This window comes from Camelus bactrianus, chromosome 11 (genome assembly GCF_048773025.1).
Source record: "Camelus bactrianus isolate YW-2024 breed Bactrian camel chromosome 11, ASM4877302v1, whole genome shotgun sequence".
NCBI classification, from domain to species: Eukaryota; Metazoa; Chordata; class Mammalia; order Artiodactyla; family Camelidae; genus Camelus; species Camelus bactrianus.
Window position 1 is genome coordinate 69,651,954 of NC_133549.1, and position 12,704 is coordinate 69,664,657.

The following is a 12,704-nucleotide window of genomic DNA, read 5'->3' on the forward strand; positions in this document are numbered from 1 at the left end:
TGTGGCCTTCTTCCCTGTCTGTATCTCTCTGTGTACTCACCTCTTATTGTAAGGACCCAGTCTTTGGATTTTGAACCTGCTCTAATATGACCTCATTTTAATTAATTATATCTGCAAAGACCTTTTTTCCAAATAAGGTTATATTCTGAGGTTCCAGGTAAATGTGAATTTGAGTTTATTTTTGTGTGTGGTGTGAGGGAGGGTTCTAACTTCATTGATTTACATGAGGCTGTCCAGCTATCCCAAAACCACTTGCAAAGAGCCTGTCTTTTCTCCATTGTATACTCTTATCTCCTTTATCGAAGATCAGTTGACTGTAGATGTGTGGGTTTATATGCAGACAAGAGTTTTAAAGCAATTATTTTAACTATACTCCCAACATGGAAAGAAAAATATGTCCATATAAACGAACAGTTAGAATATCTCAGCAGAGAAATAGAAACTTAAAAAATGGAAATTCTAGAACTGAAAATACAGTTTCTGAAATTAAAAATTCACTAGATGCTCTTTGAGCAGTTTAGAGATGACAGAAGAGCTAGCAAGCTTGCTGTAGATCTATAGAAATTACCAAATTCAAATAACCATCGTAAGTTCTTAAAGCAAACCAGCAACCTAGAATTGATTATTGACCATTGGCACAGTTTTTTTTTTTCAAAATTACAAAATGTAAAATAAAAGACAAATCACCTGAATGAATGTTTTTCTTAACTCAGAAAAAAAGAAATAGGATAACTAAAGAAGAAACAGAATTGTTGTGAATGTTACAAAGTTTTTATTCTAAATTATCCAATTAATTCCTCTTTCATTTGTTTTAAAATACTGTTGTTTCAAGAACCACCAATTATCAGGTAATGCTAGATCTGTAATTATGTGTTTAACATATGATGAGGCTGGCAGTCTCCACAGAAGACTGGCACGTAGCAGAATGCTTGAAGCTGCTGTTGGTCCAATCTGTAGCTCAGAAATTTTCCTAAAAGTAACGTCTAGTGTTCAAATTACATATCCATTTATGCAGACAAAACCCACTGAGTACAGGCAGAATTACTGAATCATTACAGAATAATTGATTAAAAATCCAAATCAAACTTTGATATTATGTATCCATGTGAGTCAGTGCCTGGGAACTGGGGGGCAGGAAGAGGTAGGAGCTTATTAAGAGGCACAAGAAAATTTTTAGAAGTAATGGATATGTTCATTATCTTGATTGAAGTGATGGCTTCAGGGCTGTATATATATTCAAACTTATCAAATTGTACACTTTAAATTGTGTGTCAATCATGCCTCAGTATAGCTGTTAATAAAAGGAATGAATGTAATATTAGAATGATCAGATATAACATTTTGGGTCCTCCACCATTATCTGTATAAAAAAGAGCTAGCCATTTTTAAATGTATATACACAACTTGAACTAATCTAGGCTACCTGAGTTATAATGAACTGGGTATAGTGATTTTTAACTAGAGTCTTAAAGTAATACACTTTATTAAAATATAGGTATGTGTATTTATGAATCTGTGCTGATTCTGGATGATTTTTTTTTTTTTTTTGAGAATTGCTCTTTATGGACTGGATGTTAAATTGGCTTTTAAACACATTCTACAGTACATCAGTACCATATTAGTATAAATATTTTTTCCTTGTGAGAGATGCAGAAAGATCAATGTCTCAGGCACCCCAGATCATAACAAATATTTTTAATAATACTTTTTTTTGGACCTTTATACATATTTACTTTTATTAATGAACTTTCTTTAAAAATCAGACTATTAATGGCTTTCTGACAATGTCATCCTGGCTGTGGTTGAGACTAATGTGAACTCTAGTTTTTAAAGATTAATTCTGTAGGTAGAACATAGATAAGTTAGAGGTCATAAGGACTTTGATAAAGAGGTTCAAATTAGGATATGTGATACAAGAGAATCTTTTTAAAAAATTGCTATTTGGTGCTTGGAATGTAGTCAGTCAGATGCCGTTATAATATTGCTAAGATATAAATAGGTGAAAAGATTCATATCCTTTAATATAGTTATTTCAGTTCTCGGAATTTAACCTAAATAATTAATCAAAAATAGGAGCATCTGTATGTGAAGATGTTTATGTTATTATCGTGTATAATAGTAAAAATTAAAAGAAACTTTGATAGAATGGATAAGCTATGTTATTTGCTTGATGCTACCATTAAAAATAATGCAGCAATTTGAGACTATCTTTATGTATTGTGTTAGATGAAAAATAAACCAACACAATGGGCTCATTCATTTTGTCTGATTTCATTACTTAAAATTTGAGGACTTTCCTATAGTGTAGAAAAATCAGAATATAAAACTGCCTGCTGCTACAATCAAAACAGCAAGAGTGATTATGTTGGGAGGGTAAGATGATGAATACTATGTGTTTTCCATATCTTCCAAATATAAAAATATTTCTAAAAAATTATCAGTTGTTTTTAAAAGAACACACTCCTTGTCATTAAGTATACAAATTTAGCTGCCCTAAAGTAATACAGACTGCTACTAGCTGAAGCTCTGGGGTTTCATTAGTACAGTGATGACTTAATTAAAAAATCCTCTATGAACAAAACCTCTTTCCCCAAGACTGGCCTTGGTGCAGCAGGCATAAGGGAAGGATCAATTTTCTCTGAGCTAGATTGGTGGCAGCAGGGACTAATGAGGCAGGGCCTTGAAAGTGGCTCTCTCTCAGATCTGACTCCTCAGGGGTTGACGAGAGCTGATGCTAAGGGCACTGCAGTACTCCTGGGACCTACACAGCCTGGTTACCCAGGTGTTAAAAAAAACAATTTCTGTGCCAAGACCATATGTGGCTTTTAAGAGACTCGGCAGGACTCTTGATTTAGGCAGAGCATTCCTAGTGTGGAACGAGTAGGCTAGAAAATAGCAAAGAGGGAATTCCATGTGCCAGGAAGCTTCCACTTGTCTTCTGTGTGCTCAGTGTACTACTGCTTTTTTGACTCTCTGGGCTTCATTTTATTCAACTATAAAATGAAGAAATGACTAGAAAATCTCCACTGCATCTCTCAGTTCTAATGGTCTACATGCCTAGATCAGGAGTCAGCAACCCTTCTGTAAAAGGCCAAAGAGTAAATATTTGTAGCTTTGTAGGACATACACTCTCATTCACAACTGTTAAATTCTGCCTCTGTGGTGTCAAAGCAGCCATACATAACAGTACATATAACCAGATAGGTGTGGCTGTGTTCCAATAAAACTTTATTTATAAAAATAAGCAGATACCTAGATTTGGCCCCTAGGGCATAGTTGGACAACTTCTGGTCTAGATGTTAATGTAATGGAAGTATCATTAAAAGAATTATTGGGGGGATATGATATAAACATTACTTCATAGGAACTATTCTCTCAGACTTTTTACTTTTAAAGATTAGTCAAATATAAAATGATATTTCAAAGTTAGGGTTTAGCAGCATGGGAAAAAGGATAAAAGTACCCTGTCACCAAACTGCTACATTCTCTTCAACAGAGGAACCCTGTGTCTTTCCAATTAAGGAATAAAATGGTGTCTACAACACTCATGACTAGATTCTTTTAAGTCTTCCAAACCTTGAGCCTAGTAAGAGAGAAGTTCAATGTCCTGTTAATTTTGTTTCTTACAAAATTTTGTTTCTTTCTAAATCATGCCTGTCATGGTAGAGTGTGGGCTGCAGACTGTGTGTGTGTGTGTGTGTGTGTGTGTGTGTGTTTCCAGAAAAGGGCAACTGCTGTACTAGGCAGGCTTCACATCTCCATCTGTCTTGGGTTAGGCTTATATCTTAGCCTTAAGTTACCAGGATTCTAACGTGGAAATCAGACTGTCTTCACTTTGGAGACCTTCACTCCTGCTTCGGGTCTCACCCAGCGTACTTTGTCTAGTGCATGTAAAGCCATAGATACCGTGTTTGTTTGCTATAACAACAAAGCCTATTCATACATAAAGGCATCAGCACAGTGACACTTTATCTGCCTAAGGAAGTCTAAAATATTCTGGCTTGCCACCTTGCTTTCATCTTAAGCACTTTTTGAGGTCTTTACTTTTTAAGCTGAAGAACATTAAGTCCTTACTGGCCTATCCCACTAAACTGAGCTGTGAGCACAGTAGAACTGATGTATTCTTGCTCTTATAGTTCTTCCAGAGTGAGCAGGTCTACCATCCCAGCATGGTGACAACTCTAGCCCTTACTTTACTGCAGCAGATTTCAAAGTGTGGATCCGTTGGAGGTATCCACAATTCCCTCAAGGTGTGCTTCCTTAAAGTCAAAACTATTTCACAATATGGGAAGGGATAAATTGGGAGTTCAAGATTTGCAGATACTAACTAATATATATAAAATAGATTAACAACAAGTTCATACTGTATAGCACAGGGAACTATTCTCAGTATCGTGTATCAACTTACGGTTACAAAGAAAATGAAAACAAATATATGTATGTTCATGTATGACTGAAGCATTATGCTGTACACCAGAAATTGACACAACATTGTAAACTGACTATACTTCAATAAAAATATATATTCAAAAAACTACTTCACAATAATAGCAAGACATTATTTGCCTTTATGACTCAATTTCAGTGGAGTTTTACACACAATACATAATGTATAATATAGCAACAGATTGAATACTGAAGCAGATATGAAAATCTAGCTGCCTGTTATCAAATCAGACATTAAAGAGATTGGTAAAATGCAGATGCCACTCTTTTCAGTAATATTTTTGTTTGAAATATAGTATTTAATAAAAATGTTAAAATGTAGTAGGTCTGGCAATAAATATTCTTAAGTTCTCTTTTTGAATTTCTAGTACAGTAAATATTGATAAATATAACTCACATAAACAAAAGCCATTTGGGGTCCTGAATTTTTAAGAGTTTTACAGGAGCCCTAGAACCAAAAAGTGTGAGAACACCTACCTCAACGTAATACCCTTAGTTGCAATGCTCTGATGTTATGGTTACTGATAACATCCTTGGCATATTCCCATACATAGAATATTCACTGAAATTCCCCCATTCAGAGATAACAAATGTTAACAATTTAGTGATTATCCTTCCAGACATCTTTCCACTAAATGCTTGCATGGACACGTTACGTAACTTTATATATTTAGGGTTAAACTATACTTTGCCAAATTTTTGTTTATGAGACATTTCAGTTTAAATTTTCTCCCTATTAACTCTCTGAATTCTTATAAAATCCTAAGGTCTTAAAAGGGGCATAGGATTATCTTATCCCTTTCCTAACTCAATTTAAGAATCCTCTCTAAAACTCTGCCTAGCAGATATATTTTGGTTTTATAAACTCTATAAATTTTTAGAAAGTTTTTCCTTCTGTTGAACAGACATTTACCTTCTTATAACGTCTATCCATTGGTCCTAATCTCACTTTCAGGAACTGTGTAGAATCCATCTTATCCATCTTCACTGTGTCTCGTCTTAGATCTTTTCTTCTCTCTTCCAGTTCACTGATTCTTTTCTAAAGTATATCAAACTTTCTGTTAAAACTATTTATTGAATTCTTGTTTTTGATTCCCACTTAATCCTATCAAGTTCTTCTTTTTTTTTTTTTTTTTTTGGTGGGGGGAGGGAGGTAATTAGGTTTGTTTGTTTGTTTGTTTGTTTGTTTTGGAGGAGGTACTGGGAATTGAACCCAGGACCTTGTGCATGGCAGGCATGCACTCTACCACTTGAGCTATACCCTCCCCCCAATCCTATCAAGTTCTTAATTTCAGTTTCTACTTTTTATAATTTATAGTCCTTTGCTGAAATTCTCATCTTAGTTTTTAACTCACGATCAATAAGTATATTTATTTCCTAGTTTCTGTTTGATAAGTTCAATACCTGGAACCACTTTGGACTACTTTCTGTTGTGTAATTTCTGCAGTTAATTTCTTACTTGCCTCCTTATATTGCTGTCTGTTTTTTTATTGTCTCTGAGACTTTGTATTTGGAAAATTCTTTGCGGGAATAATTTGAGGGACAGGGTGATTCATGTTTGCTTTTGACAGGCACGGGAACAGTGGCATGCTAGAATCTTCTTGATCTAAGTTTAGGAGTTTAGATGATGCCTAGCTGCAGTCCTTTGGGTTCCAAACCTAAGATGAAGGGTTTTTACCAGAGCCATCTCTCTTGACAGGCTTTAATTCCCAATTTTGTCCTCCCAGCAGTATCAAACAGCAGACTCATCTCTCTGGGCTTTATCATCCATTGTGTCCTACCCTGGTAATTCTTCACATCACATTTTGTTAGGCCTTCACTACCTTCAAGCACATTTTTTGAAGATACACTTTGTCCAGACATTCTGATTGTTCTTGATGAGACAGTTGGTCTAAATTACCTTATCAAAAGCCATTATCAAAAGCCTCTAGGACCTACTTACATTTATATTAATATTTCTTTACCCTTCTGGGTTGTTTGGGAAGCTGTTGAGGAGCAGGGTAACCCTGGCAGGGCATCCTCATGGGCACATTTTATCATCTGCACCATATTCATCCAGATGGTCTTTAAGAGCACTCCTTAAATGTTTATCTAATATTACATTTTGGTTCAGGCAAATTGAAGGTATTATCAAATTCAAATAAGCACTTACTCTATAACCTTCATCTCGTAAGTTAGGATTCATAATTGCAGTGCTACCCTTTTTTAATATGTTTATTAACTAGAATAGACTAAGGTAGCAGCCTAACAAGTAACCTTCAAAATCTTAATGGCATTCAATAACAGATAATTATTTTTCTCTTTCATTCTTGTTCTTCACTGGGTAGCTGAGGCCCTACTCGCTGTTTTCTTCATTCTGGGACCAACACTGAAGGGCAGCCCCCATCAGGAGCAGCTGGTTGTATTAGAGGGGTAGCGTCATGATGAAGAACTACACAGTAGTTCTTACATCTCTTGCATCACTTTCCCTCACACTTCATTGATGCAAGTCATACGGCCAAACCTGATGTTAATCAGGTAGGAATTTCAATCCTTTTAACAGATTTTAGTTCTCCCATAGGAATGAGCTCAGTAAGGAGAAGCAGTGAATATAATGCACCAGTGGCCCCTTCACAGGTTATTTTTCTAGTCTGGAAATAAAACGAAAGGTCTCAGGCAGGGAGGAGGGTATAGCTCAGTGGTAGAGCGCATGCTTCGCATGTACAAAGTCCTGGGTTCAATCTCCAGTGCCTCCATTAAGAAAAAAAATGAAATAAGCCTAATTACCCCCCCAAAAAATTGAAACTATAACTAATGATTTCATTGTAATAGAGAATTTAAACCACTAAAAACAAGATGTCAGAACAAACTGTTTAAACCTTAAATTAAGCTAGGGAATTGGGTTTGTTTTTTAAAAAACAAAAACACTCTCATTGCCCTTCTTTAAAACATTAATTCCATGTATGCACAGTTTCTTTCCTCTGGTGTTTCTCTACACTCCTTTATCCCATTTCTTATCCAAGGGGAGTTTGCTCTTCAGGGAGTTAAATCTTTAGTATTGACCTCTCGGTATTTACAGTACAGCCCAGTTGTTTCCTGTTTTGTATTACATCTTAATCAGCACTAAATGTTTCATATTAGCTTTTCTAGGATTTTTAACAATTTTTTAAACTTTAAATTACATTCTTCCCATTTATTTGTCATTCTTCTCTCTTCTCCTAATTATTTCATTGTCCACCCACCAAAGATACATTATTACTGTCTCTTATTTTTTCATCTATCGTATAAGCGCATAAATTCTAAACTCAAGAGGTTCTCAATTCTCCCTTACATTTGTGGTATTTTTCTAGTTCTCTTGTTACTGTTTAAAATGTTTTTGGACTGTACTGGGATTTTCTTCAGTGTTTGAGGTTCTCTAGCACGTTTTATTTTTATGCATCAGAGCAATTCCTACTCTATTTGTATGGGGTCTCATGATTTTTTTTAATGCACAAAAGTACAGCATTCAGCAACATTAGAGATTTTATTATTTCTTAATTTTAAAATATAACATTTATTTACTAATGAGATGAAAATACAGGTTTTGTGAAAGGGAGAGAAGTGTTTCTCTCAATGTAATTCCTGTGTTGAAAAGCTGCAAGTGGCTACCACTGTTTTGTGACCCCTGAATGATGTCTGCTCTTTTTGTGCTAAATCTAACAGTAGTTGATTCCAAAGAAAATCATAAAATTCTCTGTTGTTAGCTGTAGAAGTGCATTGATGAGTACCTTGTTTGACAGGATAAAAGCTTCAATACTGATGCCCCCACCTGAGTGGTTAATTCCAAAATATTATTTGCCTAACACATTGTTGTCAGTGACAACTGAACAAGAACTTTTAGGAGCAGTTGGCTGTCCAATAATGGCAAATTTCAAGGCTATGCAAATTATGCCAGTTCAGCCCAGCTCTTTTCTCTATTATCATATCAATTGAGTCAGTTCATAGTAGACAAAGCAAGGTTATGGGAACCACCTAGAGCATCATGCACCATTTAACATCAATGCAGCGCACAAGAACATCTGCAACTTCAGTCTTATTAACAGAGGATGGAATGGAAGGCAATAAACAGCTTTCTTCACCATCTAATTGCAAAATAGTATTTCCTAATGTTTGCATTGTTTATCAACAGGAACTTCATCAATAATTGTATAATTATGGTTGCCTAGATTACATAGGCAACCCTCATGCATCTTGTCATTTATTACAGAGAGGTCTGAATTTAATCTAAATGATTCAAGACTAATAATATAAGTCCTTTGAAATGTGAGTTGCATAATACAGATATTCTGTGCAGTAGGAGAATGGCAGTTTATGATGCCCCAGTCACTTTGGGGATTAAGTTAACATAGAGAAAAGATTGAAAGGCAGTGAAAAATGAGGGGAAGCCACTAGTTAGATTCAAACATAGATCCATTGAACATGAAAGTAAGTTATGTTCTTTAGAATTAATCACGAGTAATTAGATGTTTGCTTTAGGCCAAAATTGGGCTGAATTAAAACAGGATTATTATGCTGAGATCTTGCCCTCAATCTCTATATTCAAAGGGAGAAAATAGTAGAAAACTAGATGTATAGTGAGAAAAAAAGCTGTGGAGGCCAAAGTTAAAAATTCTAAATGCACAGGAAAGACCTGACCTATCTGTTCAGTCTTTACCTCTGATGCTGTTTGAAGCCTGATAATGTCACTACTCTGAACCAGCAAAATGTTAGCGTTTACAGTAAGCAACCAAGTGCATTCTTCAGGCTCTGCGGAAACAGTTTCTTTTGGCACACAGTACAAAATATCCAAGAAAATGAGAGGAAATAATATAAGTTCAGTTAAAGTTACTGCTGTGGTCAGTAGGAGTTGTCTCATAAAGCAGGAAAAGGAAAATGTGAAAAATAACGGGTGCATTTAAAGCAAGTGGGGCAAGAGAATAGTCTGAAAAGTTTGTCATTTAAACATGAAAATCTCATATTTTTACTCAAGTCCATTTTATATTTCAGGGAAACCTGAGGCCTGTTCATGAAATTCCATTTGAAACATTTCAATATGTAGTTAGGGTTCCTCTTCCCCCACAAAAAAATAAAAGTATTAAATTGAGTGAACCCGATTTGACCTGGACTTTTTCTTTCCAACTGATCAATGTAGTCATTTCCTTAAAAAATATAAATAACTAGAGTTAGAATATTTTCATCCCCTGATTAGTCTGTATTTATACCTGTAATAATTCTCCATTCATTTTCTAGCAGCAAGCTTTTCTTCCCTTCTCAGATTTTTTTTTTTAAGATCACATAAGGAAAAAGGGTGGGGGAAACATCTGCTGTAGTAAAGTATCCACAGAGTAGAGAAAAATATACAGTTTTTCCCCCTTTTTCAGTGGTTCTGGGTATCATAAACATAGCAGAAGCTTTCTTAACATAATAGTTCATGTGTCATTTCTTCCATCGAAGGGATACTAAGAACTGGTTTGTTAGAGGTTAGTTTGAGCTGTAATTATGTAACATTATGCCTCCTGACTTTTTTTAAAAAGTAATTACAGCCTCTGCTATAAACTTGAAAAAGTTCTAGCTCTGTGCAGAATGAGAGTGAAGATTTTATATACATACATTTGTATGCCTCTCATTTGAATACCTAAGGAAGCACATTTTTTTAAGTTGGGATTTTGCATAAATGTCTGTGCAGTTCCAATTCTAACACATGCATACCTTTCCTTTAAAGAACTTATATGCAAACATTATTCAGGAACCTTTTCTAGGAGGTATTTATCAAAAACGCTATGATAATAACTTTGTCCTAATGAGTCCTGGTCTCTATTTAGGGAGTAATCGATAAACTACAAATTAATGTTCCATAATTCACATTACAATGCACATGTAATTATTTTGAGATGAGGCAAACCCTATGCATTTAATTTACAACTATAATTAAGTAAACTCATTTGATACTAATTAGGTGAGCCTAAAAGGATCATAGGTTTGTGTATTTAATTATCAAAGTACAATCAGCAACCAGTTCCTGAAAAGCTTTCCTGTCTTGAGCTCAACTAGCACCTTGGCCCACACTACGATTTTATCTTCTTGGACCTTCAGTGAATTAAAATGCATTGTGAATTGTGGAGAATCTACTTGGTGAGTTAGCTTTTTTGGTAATTAGACTTGTAATTCACCATCTGAAAAAACGAGCTTAAATATTCAGAAGTTTTATATCTGATAAGGCAGTCCATCAGAAATGGAGAAATTAAGACATTTCTAGTTAAGCAAAAGCTAAAGGAGTTCATTAATGGTAGACCTGCCCTACAATAAATGCTAATGGGAATCCTTTGGGCTGAAATGAAAGGATGCGGGCTAGTAACTCAGTATGAATTCCAGTAAAGGTAACTACATAGGTAAATTTATTAGCGAACATTCTTGTATTTTTGGTTTCTAACTCCTCTTTTATTTTCTGCATGATTTAAAAGTCCATAAAACAGTAATTTTAACTATATGTAAATGGATACACCTGTATAAAGATGTAATTTATAACAACAACATAATGGGGGAAAGGAACAATATAGAATTAGAGGTTCTATATGCTTTTGAAGCTAATTTGGTATCATTTCAAACTAGACTGTTATATGTTTAGGATGTTAATTGTAATCCCCATGGTAACCACTAAGAAAATATTTAAGGAATACAGAAGTTTTTTCTGTTTTGTTAAAATAGCATATAAAAATTAGTTTATCAGAAAGTATACTTGTATGCTAGCTTAGAAGTCTTAAATTCTGCTGTCAGTCAATCACCAAGTATTTCCTGAGTATCTAATATAATGGGCTTTCTGCTAGGTTTCAATAATTATCTCTCTTTCTTCCCACTAAATGTATAAATGTACAATCAAGAGAGAAGAGTTGTAAGATGTCCGGAGTGACTTCCTAGTCTTGGAATACGCTAGATAAGATGTTCACATTTTCGTATTTCCCAGCCACATTTATGCTGTAAAGAATGTGAAAGCTTGTGCCTGTGACTTTCCCTGTAGGTGTAAAAATGTTTCTTGTCTCCATAGCTTCAAAATCAAGGTACCTTAATGTAAGGAGTAGAAGGCACCTGTATGATCCAGCATATGTTCCCTTCACTCTCAAAGTATTTAGGGTATTGTCACCACTATCAGAAAGTGTGAACCTTACCCACAGACACGCAAACTCTAAGCTCTCAGGATGTGCTAGCCAGAATCTGAGAGTTTTGCCCTTCCCTTATCAGCAGCCACTACGGTCAAATAAAATGTAATTGCTGATGCTTATGTTGTTCACATAGAACACTTACTTATATTGTCTAAAATGAGGTATTAAAATAGATGAACAAATTGATATCTGGCCTGTTGCTTCTTTTATTTCTTTGGGAATACTAGCATAATTTGTCAGTACATTAAAGCAGTGACTTTTTTTTTTATAGCGTAGTTCAAATTTCTTCTGTCCACATGTAACCACTGTCAAGAAGTCACACACCACACAATTAATGCCACCAGCCTTGCTGCAGTAACATCTATAGCCTGGCCAGTTTGTATGTTGTCCCAGGGTCATCTGTAAATGTGTATTTACATTACAGGTAGTATGGTGGACTATGAACAGGCCATGTCTGGCAGGTCCCACGTACATAGACCAGCATATAAATAGTATCCTCTGAAGCTATATGACATATTCTTAAACTGAATTATCTCCCATCTTCCATTCTCAGAAACAAAGATACTGGTTTTTGTTTCGTTTGAATAACTATTAGTCATTCAACATAACTAGCAAAGTATGAAGACTTGATACCTAATAACTTCTATTCTATCTCCTCATGGTAAGAATTATTTGGTGGCTTGAGAAGAGTAGCAGACATTTAGAATGATACTTTGTGGAGGGTAACGGAAGCACCAACTAGGGCTTCTTTTGTAGGACCAGTTCCGAGAGGAATCAGCAGTAATTGGCACGGTACTGGATGACAGACACCAGCCCATTTGGACACGGGGTTTTGTTTTGTTTTGTTTTGTTTTTAAATAAGGTTGTGCCGTTCTTCTTAACCTACTGATAGGCATGAGTATGATCCTTAAACTGTTTCTGCAAGTTTCAAAAACTTGATGCTACAACTTCTATTCATAAACAACAGTGAGGCGTACAACCAAGCTTTAAAAGCAATCTAAAATGTTGCACTTGAGAGGGTTTTTTTTTAAAACAGGTAATTAACCATACGTTTACACATTTTAATCTACTTTGAAGTGCAAGGGAGATTGGCAAATGACTCAA

At 35.1% G+C, this 12,704-nt stretch overlaps 1 protein-coding gene and 1 non-coding gene across 3 annotated transcripts in view; one reads left to right on the forward strand and one right to left on the reverse strand.

Annotated features, from left to right (window-relative positions):
- ADK (adenosine kinase) overlaps positions 1-12,704 on the forward strand; it is a 414,549-nt gene that overhangs the window by 361,816 nt on the left and 40,029 nt on the right. The window lies entirely within an intron of this gene.
- TRNAG-GCC (transfer RNA glycine (anticodon GCC)) lies at positions 5,639-5,712 on the reverse strand. Its single transcript has one exon. It is a non-coding gene; the product is annotated as a tRNA-Gly (tRNA).